This window comes from Notamacropus eugenii, chromosome 1 (assembly GCF_028372415.1).
Source record: "Notamacropus eugenii isolate mMacEug1 chromosome 1, mMacEug1.pri_v2, whole genome shotgun sequence".
In the NCBI taxonomy this organism is placed as follows: domain Eukaryota; kingdom Metazoa; phylum Chordata; class Mammalia; order Diprotodontia; family Macropodidae; genus Notamacropus; species Notamacropus eugenii.
The window spans coordinates 662536958-662549663 of record NC_092872.1 but is presented as its reverse complement, the minus strand read 5'-3'; positions in this window follow the sequence as shown (position 1 = coordinate 662549663).

Below are 12706 nucleotides of genomic sequence, written 5' to 3'. Positions count from 1 at the left end.
CATCTTCACCCCCTTGCAGGGGGAGGGAGAGTTGGAACTCCTAGAGACAACTGGCAATTGGGAAAATGGTAAGTCATGGACTAGAGAGGACATTTTAGGTAAGTGGAGAAAGAAGATAACCAGGCGAAAGGGTGTAAATTAGTGGTGGGATGCATAATCGGGAATATGGAGTAAGGAAACCCATCCTACTATGGAGTAATGTCCTCTCTGACACCTGCAGGAATTGGCATTATTCTAGAAGTGAGGCACAAGGGAAAAGGGGAATCTTCAGGACAAGCTCTAAAAGAAAGTGGCAAAAACTCCCTAGAGAGGAGAGCCCAGAATGGATACCTCAGAGGCTTTGATTCCATGAGGAATACAGAAAAGAGAGAGGGATTAGATAATATATGGATCATGATCATGAATGAGTTTAGAATAGAGAGAAAAACAGGATGAATAATGAAGAAAGGGAAAGAAATCCTTTCTGGAAAGGGACAAAAAAAGTGAAATATTTAAAAAAAAAAACTAATGAATAGGACTAGTTGAAGAAGAAAAAGGAAGATCTACTTGGCTCACTGAGAAGAAAAAAGAGGAGAATTAAACAACCAATTATAAGCAGGAAAGAAAAATGAATTAGCAAACAAAACTCAAAAGGAAAAGGGGTGGACTAGAAGGGTGATCTGGGGTGAGTGGAATAGAACCTGTGAAGAGAAAGTGGACCAATAGGATCACCTTTAAAAAAAATTAAGCCAAAGCAAATGAAGAGACATAGTACTATGCTTGCAACAAAACAAGAGAAAAACATCATAAGTTAAAAAACTCCAATATTAGAGACAAAAGGAGGAAAATCTAAAACTAACTTTCATAACTTTAAGTGTGAATAGCTTAAATAATCTAATAAAATGAAAAAGAGTGACAGATTGAATAAGAAAACAAAATCTTACAGTCTGTTGCTTACAAGATACATATTTAAAAAAACAAAGACATGTACAAAATAAAACTGAAGTGGGGGGAAAAATAATTTACTATGCTTCAAGGGAATCCAAAAATATAGAAGGTGCCATCATTCTAACGGAAAAAGTAAAAGCAAACATTCAGAAAATAAAAAGGGATGAACAAGGAAACTACGTTATGCTTAAAGGAACTACAGACACAAACCAATATAAACAATAAACATATGCTCCAAATGCCTTAGCATCAAATTCATAAAGGAAAAATTGTCTGAGCGACAAGAAGACATAGATAGTAACCTGACGGTGGCTGGAGACTTCAATATTTCTTTCTCAGTTTTGGATAAATCTAACCGAAAGATAAAAAGAAGGAAAAATATGGAACTGAACAAATTGCTCAAGTAACCAGAGCTAAAAGACTTATGAAGTCTTTGAAATGGGGAAGAAGGAGGAAAAGGAGAGGAAGAAGAAAAAGAAGAAACATTTATATACTGCTTAGTACATACCAGTTAAGTTAAGTGCTTACACTGTGTTAAGTGCTTTACAATTATTATCTCATTTGATCCTCACAAGAATACTGGGAGGGGTAGGTTCTATTATTATCCCCATTTTACAAATGAGAAAACTGAGTCAAACAGAAATTAAATGAGTTGTCCAGAGTCGCATAGCAAATAAGCGTCTAAAATAGAACTTGAACTCAGATCTTCTTTACTCTAGTCCCAACACTCTACCCATTGTACCATCTAGTTGCTCCAATAACCATATTTCTCCTCATCATGTGAAACTTTGACAAAAAAATGACCATATTTTAGGGCACAGAGATATTTCAAACGCATTTAAAAAGGAAGAAATAATAAACTCCTATTTTATAGATCATGACACAAAAAAATACAAATTGTTTCAGAAATCATAAAAGACACAGACCCAATGGAAACTTAACAATAAAATTCTAAATAATGAGTTTTGTTGTTGTTTAGTGATTTTCATTCATATCTGATGCTACATGACCCCTTTTGGGGTTTTCTTGGCAAAGATACTGAAGGTGCTTGCTATTTCCTTCTTCAGATCACTTTTACAGATATAGAAACTGAGGAAAATAGGGTTAAATGACTTGCCTAGGCTTACACAGCTAGTAAGTGTTTAAGGCTGGATTTGCAGTCAGGTCCTCTTGACTCCAAGCCTGGCACTGTGTCACTTAGCTGTCCAAAATAATATGTAGATCAAAGAAAAATATCATGGAAACAATTCACAAATAGAGGAAATAAAGTGATAATGATAAAGCAACATACCAAAATTTCTGGGATGCAACTAATTCCATCCTCGGGGAAAATCATAATCTTACAAACACAATAACAAACTGGAAAAAGAGAATTAATGAAACTGAATGCACGTTTTAAAAAAATAGAAAGACAACAAATAAGCAAACCTAAAAATAAGCATAAGGGAGGAGATATTAAAAATTGGAGGAGAAATAAATTGTAAACAAAAAATACATAGAAATGACAAATAAAACTAAAAGCTGGTTCTTTGAGAAGACTAATAAAATTTACAACCCTTTTAGTTAATCTGATTAAAACAAAGAGGGCAGAAAATCAAATCTATAAGACAGCAAATGACAAAGGTGAAATCCCAATAAAACCAGAAGAAATTAAAAGAATAATCAAAATATATTATGCACAGTTATATGTTAGCAAGATTGAGAACACAAAAGAAACAGAGGAATAGTTTCAAATATATAAAATACCCAATCAGAAAACCAGATGGAAATCTTAAATTACCTGATCTAAGAAAAGTAAAAATATCTAGCTTAAAAGAAACTCACAAAGAAAAGAAACTTCTGGTCCTGATGCAATTACTGGAGAATTCTATCAAACTTTAAAAAAAAAAAATTTAGTATCTGTATTTTATAAATTATTTTCAAAAATTGAGAAAGAAGACAACTCACCAGAATTTTTTTATAAAACAGATATAGCTTTAATGCCTAAACCTAATACCTAAACATAAAACACAGAAGGCAAATTATAAGCCAATATCCTTAATGAATATTAACTCAAACATTTTAGTCAAATCCTGTCAACCAGTACATAAAGATTTATCTAAGAAATGATTCATTATGATCAAGTGGGATTTACATTAGAGTAAGGATGGTTTAACATTAAGAAAATCAATTAACATAATTAATTAAAGTAAAAAACAAAACATCCAAAATCCCATAATTATCTCAACAGATGCAAAAAATGCTTTGATAAAGTTGAGAGCTCATTTATACCCCCCAAACCCTCCAAAGTTTAAGCATAGAGTGACCCTTATAATATCATAAAAAGCATCTATCTAAAACCAAAAGCAAACATCTTAGTCAATGGTAATACGCTAGAGCCTCTTCTAGTAAATACAGGGATAAAGCAAGAATGTCCATTGTCCCCACTTTTATTTGCTATAGTTCTAGTAATACTATCAAGAACAATAAAATAAAAGAAAGAAATTCAAGGCATAAAGACAGGTGAAGAGGAGATAAAATTATACCTATTTGCTGATGACACAATGACGTACTTGGAAAATTCTAAAGAATGAGCAAATATACTCATTGAGACAAATAATAACTCCAGGAAAGCTTCAGGCTACAAATAAATACTCAAAAATAAATAGTATTTCTATATCATCATCTCAAAATCTAAGAAGCAACAATAACAAAGGACATTCCATTCCAAATAACTACAAAATTCTTATCATTTCTGGATTCAGCCTACAAACATAGACAAAAGACTTGTATAGATTTAATTGCAGAGTATTCCTTAAAGAAATTTTAAAAATAATTTGAATGGCTAAAGGAAGATTCAGTGCACATGGTTAGTCTGTGCCAATATGATAAAAATGACGGTACTTCCAAAATATTAAAAAGAGGCCCTGAAACAATGAATCATTCTACTAATAAAAGGGAGTGAGGAGAAAATACTGGAAGAAAGGGATAATGCTGTAGTTTTACCTAGTTATATCTAATAATTACATATTATTAGGCAACTATATATTAATTAATTACCGATTCATTGTTTCAGGGCCTCTTTTTATTTACTCATTTCTTTAGTCTCCATGAAGTATTCTTTATATGGATTTCTTTCTTCTCCCTTATTTTGGTTGTTATTCTTTTATTTTTAGTTTTACTCTTTCTTTCCCATCTGAGATGCTGATGTAGAATTGAGCTTAGACATGATAATTTACTCTGTTGTGTCAGAAGGTTCCTCTGGTCTAACATATCCTTGATAATGTATTTTTATATCACTTTGAACGTCATCATTGGCAGTAAAAGAAGGGAACAAGCATTTACTATTCATTGTCTGAGTACTTTTACAAATATAGTGTCATTTGTGCTTCACAACTTAATATCAACATTTTGCAGATGAGGAAACTGAGGCAAACAGAGGTAAAGTAACTTGTCCAAGGTCACACAGCTAGTAAGTGTCTGAGGTCATATTTGAATTCAGTTCTTCCTGATTCCAGACCCAGTACTCTAGGCATTGCACCATTGAGCTACCTAGCAATATATTCCTATGGAGCCTATCTACACCAATGATTGGTCTCTGTATTGTTCTTTGAGTCATCTGACATTTCAGAGGTCAACTCTGAAAAGTTTTCTGATGGGGTATTTTATATATTTGAAACTATTCCTCTGTTTCTTTTGTGTTCTCAATCTAAAGAGAGTTGGCTTTAAAGCTTATAGTGAAAAATACAATTAGAAAAACTAATTAAAATAAATCCATATTAATTAAAGCCCCCCAATCTTATCCTTATTCTGTTACCACTTATGGTGTCTCAACAAGAAGGATTAAAACATATCTGAAAACTGTGAGATTAAATATTTATCCCTAAGGTCTAACTGAAAACTGCCTGGGTTTCTAAGCATAAAAAGGAGTCAATACATAATGTGGAAGCAAATTTAAAGCCTCCTTTTTAATTTAAGAAATCACTTTTTCTCTACTCTACAATCCTGACTTTTCCTTGTAAGAAGTACATAAGAGGTCAGAAAGATAGGTTAAGGGCCTAATCTCAGAACCTTTGTCCAGGTCTATATTTCAAGTCAAGCCAGCAAAGATTTATTAAGTGCTTACAGCATGCCAGGCATTGTGCTAAGCACCAAAGATATGAGAAAGGCCTAAATAGTCCTTACCCTCAAGGAACTTAAATTCTAATGTGAGAGTCAACAGCGTATTATAGGCCATCTCAGAGAAAAGATGCCAGAATTAATGGGGACCTGGAAAGGCCTTTCTAAAAATATAGGATTTGAGCTAAGAATTGGGGAAGCCAGACAGTGAGAGTATGTGAGAAATACTACAAGTGGATATGAGAATGAGAGAGGGTGAAAAGTCAAGGATGGTACCTACGTTGCAAGTTCAGGTTGACAGGGAACATGGTGGTCTCTGGAAGAGAGGAGGTGCTGAGGGAGATAATAGTGAGTTCAGTTTTGGGATTATTGAGTTTAAGATGCTTCCTGAGTCATTGTGCTCAAGGTGTTCCATAGGCAGTTGGAGATGTGAGACTGGGAAGAAATGAAGTGGATAAGCAGATCTGAAAGTCATCCTTATAAACAAGACTGAATCCAGAGGAGCTAATGAGACCACCAAAGGAGGTCACGTAAAGCAGAGGTTTCGGACACAGTTGCTCCCTGAACCAGATCAAAATATAACTGGAAATAGTTAACAAAATAAAAAAAATATATAATAGGACATTGATCATCTTAATACATAGTTTTCAAAGTCAATATACAAGCCACAGCGATGCTTTAAAGTTGTCTGTCAGTTTTATCATCTAATGACACTATTGGTGTAGAGGTAGAAGGGAAGGGAGGGTCAGGACAGGACTGTGGAGGATACCACAGTTGGTGGCCATGACTTAGATGAAGACCCAGTCAAGAATACTGAAAAGAAGTAGGGAGAAAACATCTGCTTCAACTAGAGTCTCTAACCCTACAAAACTCAACCATGCAATCAGTGACCTTGAGAGCTAATTGAGAGCTAATTCACCTTGGGTATCTATTCTGCCCAAGGATCATGTAAAAGGGGGATTGAGGGTAGAAATACAGAGAGAGTAAGAGCCAGCAGAATGCCAGACTAGCTGACTCTGTCTCACTCCATGGGGTAAAGATCGCCCAGGCACTCTCTGTGATTCTGCAGAATCAGAGTTCAGGGCCCTTGCAACCTAATCCACAATGATCTTTGCTCTGGAGGTGAACCACCTAGTTTTCTAACTCCTTCATTTTATAGATGAGGAAAATAAGACATGTAGAATTTAAGTGATTTGTCCAGTTTCTCAAAGGTAATAAGGCTTAGAGGCAGGATACTGACCCAGGTTCTCTGATCCCAAGCCCTTCATCTTTCCACTGTGTCCAACTATTTCTATCTATAGGCCCAAGTCAGCTTTTGGTGTTAATTTGATTTGAGGTAGAGGGAGAGACAACTATGCTGTCCTCTAAGCCCTTCTTAGTTGCTCTTATCAAAGATGGAATTCTGGGGTAACAGGATGGTAAGTCTGACTCAAGGGGACTTTGAATGAATATTCTATTCTATAGACTCCTGGCAATTAGTTTATGGCATCATACATTCAGAGCCTGAAGAAACCTAGTCATCTGGAGGATCATGCCCTCTAACCCCCTCATTTTATAGATAAGGAAACCAAGGTCTGCAGTCAGGATTTGACCTCAGGTCCAATGACTCCGACTTCAGTACTTTCACCACCTCAACACCCCCTCCTCCCAACCTCTTTCCAGGGAGACCTACATGAACTCTTTCTGATCACCACTGGTACTTTGTTTGACTTTCATTTTCACCAGATTTTAACACATGGACAGGCTCCTGCAAGGAGATATCTTGTGGTTTAACCAGAATGAGTTCAACAACATCTCCAAATCATAAAACACAGCTCTGACCTGAGAAAGAAGGGTAAAATACAGACTAACTTTTTTTTAAACCCACAAATCTTTTGAAATATCTGAGAACCATTATCTTTGAAGGAAACATTTCTCCTATGCCTTCAATTTTTTTTTTTCTGATAAGTGAAAAAAGAAAGTTCTCAGAAGGCACTAATGGGTCTGCATTTTTCTCTGCCCCCCAGCAACTATGCATGGTTCTCTCTCATTTTCCCCTTTCTCTATAAATCTCAGGCTGACATCAAATTTGATTATAGTGACCTTGACATATCCTTGCTCCCAAAAGACTGTGAGCTGGACTGGGACATCAACAGAAGCGTCTTCCTCCTGGAGACCTAACTAGCCTTCCTGGCCCCATCCTACTATCAGTCTGTAAAGAGAAGACAGACTGTAGCTCTAGGAGATTAGATTTCTTTCAACCAATAGGAAATAATTCAGGAATTTATGCCAAAGATAAAATTAACTATATTTATTATGGATTCCATGATAGTCTATATACTGTACTATGGACCCTCTATAGAACAGACCTGGGCACATAGTAGATTCTCACTATGCATTTGCTGGTTGGTAGATTTCTTGTGTTAAATGCTTCCTGAAATACTTCTCAAGAACCTGTGACTTTATTGGTACAGATACTTCCTTCTTCAACAAAGTCAAATCCTGGTTCTACAAATTATTACCTGTGTGACCATGGACAAGCCATTGAACCCTGGGGGCCTCAGTTTCTTCCTCTATAAAATGAGAGGGTTGGACTAGATCACCTCTGATTTATTATGCAGATCTAAATTTAGGAACCTATGAACTTATGGGAAGTCACTTACTCTCTTCAAATCTCAGGTCTTCTTTTTTAAAATTTAAGGGTTGGGCTAGATGATCTTTCCAGTTCTAGACAGCTGGTGGTGAAGTGGATAGAGCACTGTGCTTGGAGTCAGAGAGACCTAAGTTCAAATCTAGCCTCAGACAATACTTACTAGTTGAGTAATCCTGGGCAAATCACTTAATTCTGTTTACCTCAGTTCCCTTAGCTGTAATGTGGGGAAAATAATAGCACCTACCTCCCAAGATTGTTGTGATGATCAATGAGATAATACTTGTAAACTGGACATAGTAGGTACTTAATAAATGGTTGTTTTATTCCCAGATCTATGAACCTATGAATTCTTCTATATTGTAGGTTGCTGTGGCTAAAAAATTTTATCACCTTGTTTGGACAATCTTTTCCAAATGTAGACTGGTTTTTCCAGACAACAGGATTACAATCCATCACCAGACTCAAAATGAATGTTTTTCTACTTTAGTAGGACCTGCCAGATCCTGACCTCCATTGGCATAGCCTTCGGACAGAAGGGTCAACTCTCCTCCATGATGAAATTACAAACAGTAAAGAACCAAAGGACACAGATTCTGAGAAATCTATAAGTATGAGTTGCTATATTCCAAATGAAAAACATTTCTTAATCACAGCTGCGTTCTTGCTACTACAGCAGATACAGCGGTAAGATATGATCTCTACCTATAACCTAACAGAGGAAACAAGACATAAACACATAGAACTATAAAGCATAAAGTACAAAGTAGTGAGTAATAATAGCTAACATTTATATAGGACCTACTATGTGCCAGGGTCGCCTGTGGGCAGGGTTGTGACTACAGCTCCCAGTGTATCTGCACTTCTGCTTCATCACTTGCCTGTTGCCACAGGATTTTGAGGCATAATAGTGAAATTATATGAGTGATGTCTTTTGATTCGTGCTTAAATTGGATTTAAGTGAGGCAGAGTTTCACTAAGTCGTCAGCCTCACTCTCTCCTCCAGAGTCATCATAGTCCAATGACAGGACAAAGTCAAGATGGCTGGTGATGGCTCAGTATACAGTGGATGACCTTGAGGTCTTCGGTATCTAACCAAGCTCTAAGCACTCCACATAGCCTGCTTCATCTGCCTTCAAGGCCGCTGGACCAAATTATTTTCATCCACCCATTCCACCAGAGGAAGTTTTCACATGCTTGGGGTAGACACCCTGCTAGCTCACCAATAGGTATGAGACCCCTTGGTTACCCTCAACCTGGTTTGGTCCGTCTGCCGAAATGGTTTACTGGGGAGTGGCCACTGCGCATGCTGCAGCTTCTTGGAGCCACAGGTGAGAGTTAGGTGGAACAGGTGGAAACTAAAGGTGGAAAGAGCCCTGCAGAGGGCTTGGCAGCCATCACACCAAAGGTATTGGTCCTCCCTGAACACACCCTACACCCCCTGGCACATAGTAGGTACTATATAAATGCAATATATAATATAATATATAATATAGTGTATGTATGTGTGTGTGTGTGTGTATACAGAGTATATAATAAATATAAACATTCTAAAGCACTTTTATGATTCCCTGAAAGCTATTTATGGACCAAAAACTTTTGGTTCATCACAACTACTCAGTGCTGATAGAGCCACATTGTTTAGTGATAAGGACATGATCCTAGAAAAATAGTGTTCTCAACAGACCATCATCAATCAATGCAGAGGCCACTGACCATTTACCTCAGGTTGAAGTCAATCCCTCCTTAGCTGAACTTCCAACTGAAAAGGAGGTTTGGTGTGCCATTAGGCTCCTCTCATGTGGCAAAGCACCTGGTGCTGATTCTATTCCAGCTGAGATTTACAAGGTAGAGGAACCATTACTCATACAAATGCTGACTGAAATTTTCCAGGTTATGTGGCAAGAGGAGGTCATCCCCCAGGAGTTCAAGGATACCTCCATTGTCCATCTCTGTAAAGGTAAAGGGAATAGATTGTCTTACGACAATCACAGGAGGTGGTCTCTCTCTTAGTCTTTGCTGTCAAGATTCTTCCTAGAGTACTGTTTAATAGACTGATCCTTCACCTGGAAGATGGTCATCTACCTGAGATCCAGTGTGGCTTCAGAATGGGCTGAGAAACAGTTGATATGGTGTTTGCTGCCCAACAACTCCAGAAGAAATGCCAGGAGCAGAACAGAGGTCTGTACATGTTTGTGGATCTGACCAAGGCCTTTTACACTGCTAGTCGTGAGGGTTTATGGAGAATTATGTCAAAATTTGGTTGCCCAAAGAAGTTCATCGATATTGTATGTCAATTTCATGATGGTATGTTTGCCAGGGTTCTGGATAATGGACAAAGCTCTTGTGCCTTCCCAGTCACCAATGGAGTGAAAAAAGGCTGTGTGCTTGCTTTTTAGCATGATGTTTTCAGCCATGTTGTCAAATGTTTTCATTGAGGATGAACACGGCATCAAGGTCAACTACCGTACTGATGGTAAGTTCTTCAATTTGAAAAGGCCACAAGCCAAGAGCAAAGTAGAGGGAGGGTTAATGCATGATTTTCTTTTTGTAGATGATTGTGCACTCAATGCAGCCTCTGAAGCTGAGATGCAACAAAATATGGATCAATTCTCTGCTGCTTGTGCTAATTTTGGCCTAATAGTTAACACCAAGAAAACACAGGTGCTTCATCAGCCACCACCACAGCATCCATACATGGAACCTTGGGTTACAACAAATGGAGAAGTTTTGAATGCTGCGGATAAGTTCACTTACTTTGGTAATGTACTTCCCAGGGATGTACACATTGACAATGAGGTTGATGCACACATTGCCAGAGCTAGCTCAGTGTTTGGGAGGCTCTGAAGAAAAGTTTGGGAGAGAAGAAGTATTAGACTGACTACCAACTTAAAAGTCTAGAGAGCAATTGTGTTGACCTCATTGTTGTATGCCTGTGAAACATGGACACTCTACCAGTGCCCTGCCAGGAAACTGAATTGCTTCCATTTGAACTGTTTTAGGAAGACTCTGAAGATCACCTGGCAGAATAAGGTACCAGACACTGAGATCCTTGCTTGAACTGAACTGCCAAGTATTCAAATTATGCTTCAGAGAGTGCAACTCTGATGTACTGGTCATGTTGTTCGAATGCAAAATGTATGAAGAACTCACATGGGGCAGGCGATCACATGGTGGTCAGAAGAAGCGATACAGGGACCTCAAGATCTCTCTCAAGAACTTTGAATTTGATTGTGTGACATGGGAGACACTGGCACAGGACTGCTCAGCATGGTGCGCCTGCATCAGAAAGGGTGCTGTGCTCTATGAGCAAAGCAGAATTGAAACAGCACTACAGCTATATACTATATATAGATCTGGCAGTCATCTGCATAGATATTTCAATTAAACCCATGAATTGATAAGGTCATCAAGACAGAGTGTGAAGAAAAGAGAAGGAAGCCCGAGATACAGCCTTGGTAAATATTCACTGTTATAATCTGATGTGATGATGAATGATGTTATATCCACTGATATGAACGATGATGCTATACCTCCGAGATAATGGACTCTGAGCATAATCTCTTTTCCACTGTCTAGCTACTCCTCAGTTTGCTCTTTGACCTCACCATGACCTCTGGTCCTTTACTCTCTTCATGTTTTCTAATCTACCAGTCTTGTTCTAGTTTAACTTTCCTGTCTTTGCAGTCTTAAGTCTAGAGTTAACCAGTTCAATTATGAACCATCCTTTACCTTTTTCTCTTTTTCCTTCTCCTGGTCATTCCCTAAAAACTCCAACCTTAAATTAGCCACTCATTCTACTTTTCACACTTGGGGAGGTCATGAAATCATGTTGGCTGGATACACTACAAATTCATATCAATTCACCTCAAGTGATCCCTTACCGCTACCCAAGAATCCTTTTATTCAATTCAGAAAGGCTCCATATCACACTCCCATACAGTGTCCCTCCTTAACCTGTCCCTAGGTGGGTGGCAATGCTTCCTATTCTCCTGGGAAAATTAAAGACATCTGACATGGAGTCCCCTAATCTCCCATTTTTCACACCTCCAATCTCCTCTTTGGATCTTCCCCTGTTTTCTCCTCCTTTGCTCCAATATCACTTCTGAAATGGCCTTTGGGGACACAGAATGAAATGAGAATCAGGGATTTAACAGAAATGGAAAGGAATATTCAAATCCTAAGTTAGATAGTAATCTTTGATCAGGGATTTTGATTTGGCACTGGGAGAAAAGTGATGGATGGAATAGACAATCTTTATCCAATACATTCTTTTATTGGCTCTTCTTGTATTCCTGGCTATATGTGGCTGCTCATAGTCCTCAGCAATATATTTAAAGATCATCAGTTACCCTTTGCTAAGTAGAGGTTTCCTAGCTAGTACATTCTAGCAAAAATAGCAAGGAGCAGTAAATGGCCTTGAAGAGGTAAAAGACCAGAAGATGGTGGTAAAAAGCAAATAGACACTCATAATACCTGCACAGAAAGGAGAGCTATGATACCCAAAAGAGATAATAAAGGTGATTCATTAGAAAGCAGCAGAAAGCTCTGTGATAACATCAGCAGAAAACATGGGCAGTCTTGTAGCCTCAGAGGGGTAAGTTTCCTCAGATGCATTTGCACCTTGGCCACACATACCTTATATTCCTTGATGTATTCCTTGATGCGTGTTTATTGGCCACAAGCATTCTCTGCCTTGTAAAGATGCTCCTTTGCTCTCACTGGTTATATGGAAATCTATGGGGGAGTGAACCCTATGTGTGCTTGGGGTGATCTTTTCTTGCCTCGTAATTTGCCATGCTATTTGATCAAATATCTTTTGCTTTGAACTAATGTGCCATTTTGTTGAAGTGGTAAAAGAACACATATTTGTGGGCTCTGATAGATGAATTTGTGCCTTTATCCTCTTTCCAAGATGGAAGACTCCATGCAGCTTTCGAGCCATCTGCACACTGTGCCACTAATGGATGCATTTCACACCCTCTTTTTAGCTCTCCTTGAGTTATCTTTACCCATTAGAATTTAATCTTTCACAGCAGTTACTATCTTATT